This window comes from Cynocephalus volans, chromosome 4 (assembly GCF_027409185.1).
Source record: "Cynocephalus volans isolate mCynVol1 chromosome 4, mCynVol1.pri, whole genome shotgun sequence".
Classification (NCBI taxonomy): domain Eukaryota; kingdom Metazoa; phylum Chordata; class Mammalia; order Dermoptera; family Cynocephalidae; genus Cynocephalus; species Cynocephalus volans.
Window position 1 is genome coordinate 160,737,815 of NC_084463.1, and position 10,809 is coordinate 160,748,623.

Consider the following 10,809-nt stretch of genomic DNA (forward strand, 5'->3'; position numbering starts at 1 on the left):
GGGAGCCCCAGCCTGCGAGCGAGCGCGCCCTGTCGACTCGGCCGCCCGCCCGGCGCCGGTCTTCTCCAGCCTGGGCTGTGCGACGAGGAGGCGCCGGGGCCAGGGCTTCTCAGGCATGGGGGCCGGGGGTTGGGGGGCTCCTGAGCACGTGCGGACCCTCTGGTGGGTGAGCGCGTGGAGAAGGCCGGCGGCTGCGGGGCGCAGGGGGGTCTGGGATTCAAAGTTCAGCAGACAGGCCAGCGAATGTGGATGGCTTCGTTTGGACCTGCTTGTTGGGAAAATAGAATAACTTGCTCAGGCTCCCCTCGCCTCAGGTCCGGTTGGGGGTGGTTCAGTGAACAAGTGGTGTGTGGGTGGGTGGAGTTAGTGCGTCTGCGCAGTGCCGCCGCCTGGGCTGGAGTTGACTGCCTTCGGTGGCCGCGGCGCTTGGGGACGTGTTTTCCAACCTACGGCTTCCAGGGATGTTTGCTGGTTACCCAGCTCATTGACCTGCCCGTGAGGGGTCTGGGGGCCTAGCCTGGCATGTGAAGGGTTTGTGACCCAGTCTGTGAACGGGCTTGAGGGGTCTGTGAGCTGGAGACCCAGCCCTAGCTCCACAACTGGCGTGGTTGAGTAGCCAAACACTGCTCCCCCACTCCAGGTTATTCTGGGTTACCCTCACAGCACCCTGTGATGGAAGGGATTTAGGCTCTCCTTAGTAATCCATTGCCCCTCCCCAAGATGGGAATCCAGACAAGGGGCCATCCAGCAGCTCCTTGGTTCCTCTGACTAATAAGAAACTCACTACCTATTAATACTGAGAAAGTTCTTAAGCTAACACCCCCTTATGCCTGGCCTATTCATTCATTCAACCAGTGTTTACAGAGCACCTACTGTGTGTGAAAGACTGGGCACTGGTTTACATAATGAGGATTTAGCCATGACAAAACCAAGTTGATGTTTCAGGATTTTTCTGAGTGTGTGAATCACTTTCCCCTGGAAGCCCTCTTAGCAGCATGCTGGGTTAAGCCTCTCTTCTCTGCCCTGCAGACTTCCGGACTTCCCCCCATCAGTACTGACCACATCTACATTTCCATAAGTGGGAGAGGGTGGAGCCTCTTGATTTGAGCCTGACTCCCGCTCCAAGGTGCTTGGTAACAGTTTTTGCACCAATGCCCAGTGAAAGCTGATTCCTGAGCTTTGAAATAGGAGCTGGGCTGGGCCAGGTGAAACCTGGGTCTGGCTGGGGCACAGCTGGAAGAGCAGGCCTCATGGAAGAGACTGCCTTGTGCAGGGAGCCAGGGTTTCTGCAACCTTAGAGCGGGTCTCAACCACTGTTTCTTTCTTTTTTTTTTTAAAGATGACCGGTAAGGGGATCTTAACCCTTGACTTGGTGTTGTCAGCACCACGCTCACCCAGTGAGCAACCAGCCATCCCTATGTGGGATCCGAACCCGTGGCCTTGGTGTTATCAGCACCACACTCTCCCGAGTGAGCCACAGGCCGGCCCTCAACCACTGTTTCTGAGATTCAGCCAACACCTGGGGCCATTACCCAGGAGGAGAGACGTGGTCATTTGTTTCAATGCAGGCGGTGGTGGTCAGAATCTGGAGGCAGGGATAACCGCTGCATATTTCAAACTTGTAAGCAAAAGGCAGGTGGCCTGTTACCAGGAGACTTCCTGCATGGATCGAGGAGGAAAGAACATTCCTCCTGGCCTGAGGAGCAGCCCACCTCCCACAGAGACATCTCTGTGACCCTGACCTCTGCCCACCCTTGTTCTTCCTTCCATCTGGAATTTCCCCCTGCTCTTCTCTAAGCTGGCTCGTTGTCTTCCTTCAGCTACCCACTCAGATGTCACCTTCCTTGTCCACCCTGTGCAAAATTGGTCCCCAATTCTAGTTCTCTTTATTCCATCACCTTCTTTTAGAACACTTCCAATGCTGCTTATTCACTGGGATTGTTGTCTGACTTGTCCACTAGAATGTAAGCTTCAGGAATGCAGAAGCCTTACCTTTTTCTACCTTATTTTTTACTAGCTGTACCTTCTGTGGAGGGTGTTTGTTAAGTGAATGAAGTTCTGTCCCAGGTAATATAAGGATTTTTTTTTTTTCATGTAAAGAATTGAAGCTAGAAGTCAAGAAAACGAGATCCTGCTCTGCTACTAATTTTTTTTTTTTTTTTTTTTTGCATCTGGCCTGTACCGGGATCAAACCCTGACCTTGGTGCTACCAGCACCACGCTCTAGCTAACTGAGCCAACTGGCTAACCCTGTTTTTCTTTATCTCTTCATATCTACCTTTTACACAAAGGATTGGAGTCATCTTATCAACATACAGGTAAATAGATGAAAACCAGGCAGAGAAAATTCATGTAGGCTTAGAAGATAAGACTAGGAAAAAGGCCAGAATCCTGTATCACTGCCAAAGTTGTGCCTCAGTTATAGCTTTGAGCTTCCTGCGAGCCAAATTAGGAAACAGAACTAGTTGCATGGTTCTTCTTGTCTCTTGAAAAAGCAACCCAATTCCTCAGAGAAAGTAAGCCTTTTGCTGGCAGTTAATATATGAGAAACTTCTCACATAGGTCTTCATATGGGGATGTGGTAGCTGTCGATTGCCCATAACAGATTTCCTGGCTGAAGGCGCTGGTGGCGTTAGCATGGCAGCCTCAGCAGCAGCGACAGGAAGCCAAGGAATGACTCAGAGCCTGCAGCTCTGCAGGGTCAAGGAAGGAGCTTTGTGGGATCCTGGTTATACCCAAGGGTGAGGCCTAGAACCAAAGAGGAATAGATGGACTGAACTCCCATCAGAGGAGTGTGGCTCCCAGCTTTTTGGTTTACATGGCTAGGAATTGTATTTTTAAACTGGATGATTTCAACACCATCTATAAAATATTCTCTCTCTCTCTCTCTCTTTCTCTCTCTCTCTCTCTCTTTTTTTTTTGGCAGCTGTCCGGTACTGGGATCAAACCCTGGATCTTAAAATATTCTTGTTTTTTTAGAAAAGGGAATACAAAAATCAATAAAAAGGGCTGGCCAAGGTCAAGGGTTTGGATTCCTGGCCAGCCAGCGGCCAACAACAACAAAAGGAACTGAATTGGATGAAACCTCTAGAGCTAATCATCTGTTTACAGGAAATGCAGGGACAGAGAATGTTACAGCACCCCACGCGGATATGATCCGCAAAATTAAGAATGTGGAAAACTCTAAGGGCAAACAACCCAAGTTCTTCAGCACAAATTGCAGGAGGAGAAAAGGTGGGAAGGGGAAACCTATAGAATATAATAAAGTCTTAAGATACATATCATGCAAAAGAAATGTGTGGATTCTGTTTAGATTCTGATTGAACAAACCAATTATTAAAAAATGAGATAAATTGTATGTTTGAAGATTGATATTAAAGAAGTATCATTAATTTTTTTTAGGTGTGAAAATGCTAATGTAATTTTTTGCAGATGAAATTATATGATGTCTGGGATTTGCTTCAAAATAACAACTGAGACATCAGTTGGTTATAGCATGGTATTGATAACCCCAAGGTCAAGGGTTCATCCCTCTACTGCCAGCCAACACCAACAAAAACTCAGGCAATTGGGGGGGAGAGGGGATGGGAGAGGGAGGTCAGGGAGAGTTGGGTGGGGGACGTGGGGAATAACTGCAATTTGTGGTGGTGGGCATGCTGATAGTATTGATCTGATCATCACATCTTGGGCACAGGTGGTGATAGTCAGCTTTGTATCCCATGAATATGCATAATCAATTTGTATTATATTTATTTATTTATTTATTTATTTATTTATTTTCTTAAAAGATGACCGGTAAGGGGATCTTAACCCTTGACCTGGTGCTGTCAGCACCACGCTCACCCAATGAGCCAACCGGCCATCCCTATATGGGATCCGAACCCATGGCCTTGGTGTTATCAGCACCACACTCTACCAAGTGAACCATGAGCTGGCCCCTGCATAATCAATTTTTTAAAAAAACAGCTCAGACAAGTTGCCTACCCTCTTAGGCTCATTGCCTGGGGCCTTGCCAATAAGACTGACAAAAGACAGATTAACAGTAGAAAAGGCATACGCATTTTACCTGCTATTTTAATTTTTACATGACACAGGGGGTCTTCCTAGAAAAGAAGTGAAGACCCAAAGACTTGGATAGGTCTGAGAGCCTGTATACCTTTTTTAACAAAGAGCAATAAACTGATGTGATGAAAAAGAAGAGAAAGAAGTTCAGTTTATTTATTTATTTATTTTTGGCAGCTAGCTGGTACAGGGATCTGAAGCCTTGACCTAGGTGCTATAAGCACCACGTTCTCCTATGTGAACTAACCCACCAGCTCAGAAAAAAGGTTTTAAGTTTCTAGGGGCTCCAAACTGTGAGACGGTAAATGTACGGGGGAAATTAATAGATAACTGCTAATTTAGTAAGATTCGTTTGTGCAGTTTTGTCTTGGTGCCAACTTTCTATCTTCTTTCTGGCCATAAAACTTCCCTGAGAGAAGAGATTTATGGCAGTTGACATTTCTTAGGAGTTTCTGCTTTTAGTCAGATAAGCGAAGCTCCAGAAAGGCGTCTTTCTCCATCTGTTGACTCTCAAAATAATCCTTATGCCAAAGTAGCAAATTTTGGGGTGTCATACTCTTATCCACTTTATGAATTGGGAGTTTAGATGAAACAACAGTGGCCAAGGGTTTGTAATTGTTGAAGCTGGGTGGTGGATAACATGGGGGATTCATTAAACATCGTTATTACTGTTTTTGTTTGTTTACGCTTTTGTTTTTTTGGTGGCTAGCTGGCTTGGGTATTTGAACCCTTGACCTTGGTGTTACTGAGGCAGCACTCTTAACTAACTATGCTAACTGGCCAGCCCATTATTACTGTTTTATGTTTGAAATTTTCCATAATAAAAAATTTTTTTAATTGGACATATTGACATATGGTTTGCCAACTTTTCCCAAGTAAGAACATTAAAGCAAACTACCATGTACTATCATCACCATTTCATAAGAAAAGGCCTTTTTTTTTTTTTTAAAGATGACAGGTAAGGGGATCTCAACTCTTTTTTTTTTTATCAGCACCGCACTCTCCCGAGTGAGCCACGGGCCGGCCCAACTCTTTTTTTTTTTAAAAGATGACCGGTAAGGGGATCTTCACCCTTGGCTTGGTGTTGTCAGCACCACGCTCCGCCAGTGAGCTAACCGGCCATCCCTATATGGGATCCGAACCCGGGGCCTTGGTGTTATCAGCACCACACTCTCCCGAGTGAGCCACGGGCCGGCCCAGGATCTCAACTCTTGACTTGATGTTGTCAGCACCACGCTCTCCCAAGTGAGCCACGAGCCGGCCCAGGAAAAGGACTTTTTATAACATCAAAGATGTGGGAAGAGGGCCGGCCCGTGGCTCACTTGGGAGAGTGTAGTACTGACAACACCAAGGCCACAGGTTAGGATCCCCTTACCCGTCATCTTTAAAAAAAAAAAAAAAAAAAAGATGCAGGAAGAGCTTAATTTTTCAACGAAGGACAGTCTTAAAATGTAATGCATTTAGTCTTCCTTAAAAGTCACAGCAGACATTACCATGGACTGGCACTGGTCTGTGGGCCCTAGCTTCAATCCTTAAGCCTTGTTTTTTTCAAAGGTTGAGATCAAGGGCAGCCATTTGACACTGTCCTTTGCTCTGTGACCCAGGCAGGCTGGCACTTGTCTCCTATGAGGTGGTTTCTCTCAAAGACTGAGAGTGTTTGATGGAGAAAGGCCCTCAGAGATCTAGTTTGACTTCATGTTTTTATAGATGGGAGAATTGAGGCCAAGTGAGGAAGAGCACTTGCTGGAGGTCATGCTGTGTGACTATGGCAGAGCCTAGAGTAGAACCTGGGGCTTTTGGTTCCTCATCCAGGATTTGCCCCACCCGATCTTTTACCTCGTATGAGCCAACCCATGTTGTTTTCATCTTCATTTCAGCTGGTGCCTAGAAAGATAGCTGCATGGACTTGCTTCCAGACCACTAGGCTTAAATCTTGACCTTGATTCTTACTGGCTGTACAACCTCAGGCAAGTTTACTTAACTCCTCTGGGCTTCAGTTTCTTCATCTGTAACATGGGAAGGGGCTATAATAATGATACTCATCTTCTAAGGTTGCTGTGAAGATTGAGCTAATGTGTGTACAGTGCCTGCCACATAGAAAGCGCTCAGAGTGTTACCGTCAGGCCAGGCTCGGCTTGCCCTCTCGCATTAAACAAATGACCTGAAAGTCCAAAAGTTGGTGCAAGGATTGAAAGGTTCATTCAGATTACCAGTACTCCACTAAATGTCTAACCAAGCAAACAAACAAAGAGAAAAGAGGAGCAGTGGGGTCCAGTTTATCCTAGTCCCAATCGGCAGGGCCAACATATTCCATAACACAGTAATTGATAAAAGCAGTTCTCCCCACTGTTGTTGGCACAAAGAAGAAAAGTACCGACTAGATTTAAATCAGAGAAACAAAGCATAGCCAGGAGCCCTCCAGGGTGCGCCTACATAGTAGCAGATACAATCCAACTAAGCAGCAGAAGAGGGCTCAGGAAATCAGAGAAACGTAAAGAGAATTTTAGTGGCTTCCAGACTTCAGTCACTGTGCGACATGGGAATGAACCCCCACCACTCTCATGCATCCCCTGTCAGGGGAAACCTGCTCGAGCATGATCTCCATGGTGTAGGAGTGGCCTTCCCACCTCTGCTAGTTACCCATCAGGGCAAGCTGCTGCTGGCCAGAGGAAGCAGCTTCTCACAGGTTGAGAGGAGGTTAAGCTGTAGTTGTCCAGCAGTCACTTTAAAGAGGAAGAAAAGGGGAAGAAAGGAGAGTAAAAGAGAATAAAGCTTTGCCTTGTCAGAATTTACGCCAGGGACTCCAGGAGAGATCTACCAGCAGCAGAGACATGGGAGCAAAATAGTCCCAGTGGCCACTTGCCTCTTGCAGCTAGTCTTCTCTGGTGCCCAAAGCTTTCCAATTTTTGCCAGTGATTAAATTAAGCTCTTGGATTCTAAAGTCATAGAAATGAATGATGTACCCAGCTGTAAAACAAACAACGCTTTATTTAAAAAGGAGATAGACTTATGCGTAAGGGGGGGTAGCGCCAGTAAAGCTAGCCCCGAGGGGAGCTGTTCAGGGCCTTTTACAGGGAGAAGAGTTAAGGGGTACAGGCCAGTGTCACTGGAGGTGGTCCATTCTGTTCTTCCTGGATGTGTCGTGGGTGCATGCTCAGGAGGTTCAAGATGGCAGTGATGTTCATCATTGTCACCCCAGGAGGGTCATTGTAGCAGTCACTTTGATGCTTTGTGCGCAGGTGGGAATTCCTAAAGGGGTCTTAAGGTTAATCTGTAACTTTTACAATTATGGTAAACAAGCCTTGGGGAGGGGTTTTGCAAGTCAGTAAATATCTGTTTCCTTTCTTATTTTAGTCTAATTGGTCAGGATAGCCCATGGGGTAATCATTTGTCTTGGGGGTCTCATGACTGAGAAGTGGAAAAGTAACAAAGTGTCCTCTGCAGGGAAAATGGAGTCAGTTTGGTTCACAAGCCTGGCCTTACTCTGTTTCAAGTGTAGGGCAGTTGCCTGTATTTTTACCTTCTATAGGGATAATGAGTTTCACAGATTAATTATGGAAAGCAGGCAGGCCTTTAACTTAGGATCATGAAATGCCAGAGCTGGAACAGGCCTCTTGAAGTATCTAGAGAGGAATCCTTTTACAGAAAGAGAAAAAGAGTCCTTGGGGGTTTACATGAACTGCTGATGTCCCAGAGACAGTTGGTGCCAGAACAAAAGTCAGACTCCAAAGGACCTTGTGTCAGGACTCTGGGCTTTGTTGAACAAGTCAGCTGCCCCCACACCCACCTCATAGGGCCATTCTGCCTCAGGCTAATGTCAGTGTTGGTCAAATAAAGACACATGGCAAGTACACAGAGCTTTACAGTTTACTGAGCATTTGCAAACTCGGTCCAGTCAGAGCTTCACTCCAGCCTAGAAGGTGGTGAGTCCTGGAATGAATTTTACAAGAGAAACCAAGGTCCCCAGGGGTGGGTTGGTAATCGGAGCCACGGGTAGAGGCTCAGAAATTCCTTGACTACTCTGGAAAATGAGAGAGTTCACCTTCAAAAGAAGAAGGTTACGTCAGTATAAAACGGTAACGCTCTCTACTGCCTTTGAAAAAGTACTTCAACTGCAAAGACGTCAACTACTAACTTCTAAGGAGTTCAGAAAGGAAAGCAGTTGCTATGGCTCCATTTTTGGCAGCCTATTTTCATCTTCCTCAGGTTCAAAACAACAGCTTCCAGCAGGTTCCTGTTGGGTGGGGAAGAGGAGAGTCTAACTCCAGCCCAGCAACTGCACTCAGCCAACCTCCTGCCAGATTTCAGTGGCAAGAGGAAGGTGGTGACCAATGAAGGGGCCTGCAGCTTGCATCACTGTTCCTGAGCCAGCCTGGGATAACCATAAGGCAGGCGCACGTGACCGTTTCCATGGTGACCTTCCTTAGCAACCCCAAATGGTCCCGTTTATGAGCTTTGGAAAATTCCATCCAGCCTCTGGCCTGATTATTTTTCTCCTCTGCCTCTGCCTGCTCCAATGCAGGGATGAAGTCACCACCAATGTTTAACCCCTTCTGGAAATGTGCCTGGCTCCAGTCAGATCGGGGGTCTTGGGGGGGCACAGGTTGCAGACAATTCAATAACCCCTTGCTGTTACCTGCTGTGTGTTGTGCTTAGTACTGGAATGGGGGGGGGAGAAAGTAGCCAGAGACATGGTAGTGACAGCCACCACTTTCTGGGCACATTACTTGAGCCAGCACTGTACTAAGCTCTTGACAACCTACAGCCCTGAGAAGGGGGTACTGCAAACATCGTTCCCATTTCACTGAGGAATAGGCTGATTCAGAGAGGTTAAGTAATTCACCAGGCTTCCAGAGTACAGCCAGGCTCAACCAGGTTGTGAGGCTCTCGGGGTCACTCTCTGCACTGAGCTCTCACTAACGCTCCCAGTGTTGTAGGACATGATGGGGCAGGATGGGGTGCAAAGGAGGGAGACACCATGGTTTTCAGGGAGCTGAAGGTAGCTTCGCCAAGGAGGAGGGGGACATTTAGGCTGAGTGGAAGGAGGGGAATGCCTGCTGGCTCCAGGACACCCACATTGCTAGGCCTGAGCAGGTGTTGGGCGCGGCCAAAGCCGAGTCCTCCCCATTGAATCTTTAGAACTGGCCACGTTGGAATTCTGGCTGGGGGCAAGAGGGAGGGCAAACCTGCAAACATTCTTTCCTGACTCCTGCTGGGGAAAGATCTGGCCCTGGCTGGTGGGGATCCAGGGGATCCCCCCAGCTGGAACCTAGGGTGAGCTTCTTAGAGTCGCCAGCACCAGCCCAAGGCCACTCAGGACTGACTGCGTGGACATCACATAAGCCTCCTGAAGAGCTGTACCAAGCTGAGGCAGGACTATAAGATGACACTGACTCTGTTTCCAAGCATGTTAAATGACAATAAAAAACAGCAATAAATACCATAGACCACAGATGAGTCACTGAGTAAAGGGCATGATCACAGGAGTACTGGTGAAGTCACTAGGCAGTGACAGCCGCAGAAGTCTGCAGGAGGGACTGATCATTCATGCGAGGCTTCCTGGAGAAGGAAAGGAGTCTTGACCTGGCTCCTAAAGTTGTGGGGAGGGGACTCCCACTGTCAGGGAGAACCAGCCATGTCCCTGGGCAGAGGTTGAGGGATGTGCAGTGTAACTAGGGATCTGGCAGCAAAGGGGGTTGGAAGAGAGGAAACAAAGGTGGCAGGACTGGCTGAGGTTTATGGTCCTGGTTCAGGGTGGGGTGGTAGGTGATAAAGATCTGAGGGGGCTGGCCTGTGGCTCACTTGGGAGAGTGCGGTGCTGATAACACCAAGTCAAGGGTTAAGATCCCCTTACCAGTCATCTTTAAAAAAAAAAAGATCTGAGACTGAGGAAGGGTGACCCTTTGTGACCTAGGCTGTCTCTTGCCCTGGGTTTCTATTGACACCTTGGGCCTCAGCTGAAGTCTTTACCGAAGCAGAATAGTCATGGAAATTTCCACCCAGGTTCTGTTACTGGCACTAAGCTCCACCTCCTTCCCAGGCCCTGCTGAGTCTAGAGTTCTTTTGCTGGTGCAGGCTGCAGGCTGAAGAGGCCTAGGGCAGAATTGGAGCCACCATGACAGCCACTGAAGGCTGGTCTGGAGGGGACATGTCAGAATTTCAGGCCTATTAGGCATTATGCTGCCAGGGAATACAGGAGCTGTCCCCCAGCTGACAGGTCCCAGAGGCCTCAGGGCTCCTGCTCCTGGGGAAAGCAAAAGGGGAGAAGTGAGGGCTCCCTCCATCATTGCAGTATTCTTGAGTCAGATCAGCTCCTCCAGGGTGTGCCTCCCCAAAGCACAGGGCCGTAGGGCTGGAACAAGCCCAGGGGCACCTAAATACTGGGGGTACAGCACTTCTGCTCCCCAGAAATTACACGGTGCTCTGTTTTCTTGGGAAGAGTATTTTGTATATCTATCTCTAGAAGCTTCCTGACTTCTGTGGGGAGAGAGGAGATGGGAGGACCCCAGCAGCTCTCTCTTGCCCTCCCCATCTCCTCCTTCCCCTATTCTGGGCTCCAAGCTCCACCCCAGCCATCTCCTGGTACTGCTCCCTGAACAGCAGCAGCAGCTGGGAATGCGGGGCTGACCGGGCTCCAGCCCAAGGGCAATAAAGCCTGGTAAACAAACAGAGCAAAATGAAGTCCGTATGGTGTCCCCACCCTTGGTCCAGAGGTGAGAGGGGAACTCTCCTTCAGTGAAGTTGGCAC

At 48.1% G+C, this 10,809-nt stretch overlaps 1 long non-coding RNA gene across 1 annotated transcript; it reads left to right on the forward strand.

The window, feature by feature from the left end:
- The first annotated feature begins 232 nt into the window (after positions 1–232).
- Positions 233–6,022, forward strand: LOC134377059 (uncharacterized). The gene is made up of 3 exons (XR_010023427.1): positions 233–2,317; positions 2,926–3,233; positions 5,939–6,022. It is a non-coding gene; the product is annotated as an uncharacterized LOC134377059 (long non-coding RNA).
- Positions 6,023–10,809: the final 4,787 nt, after the last annotated feature.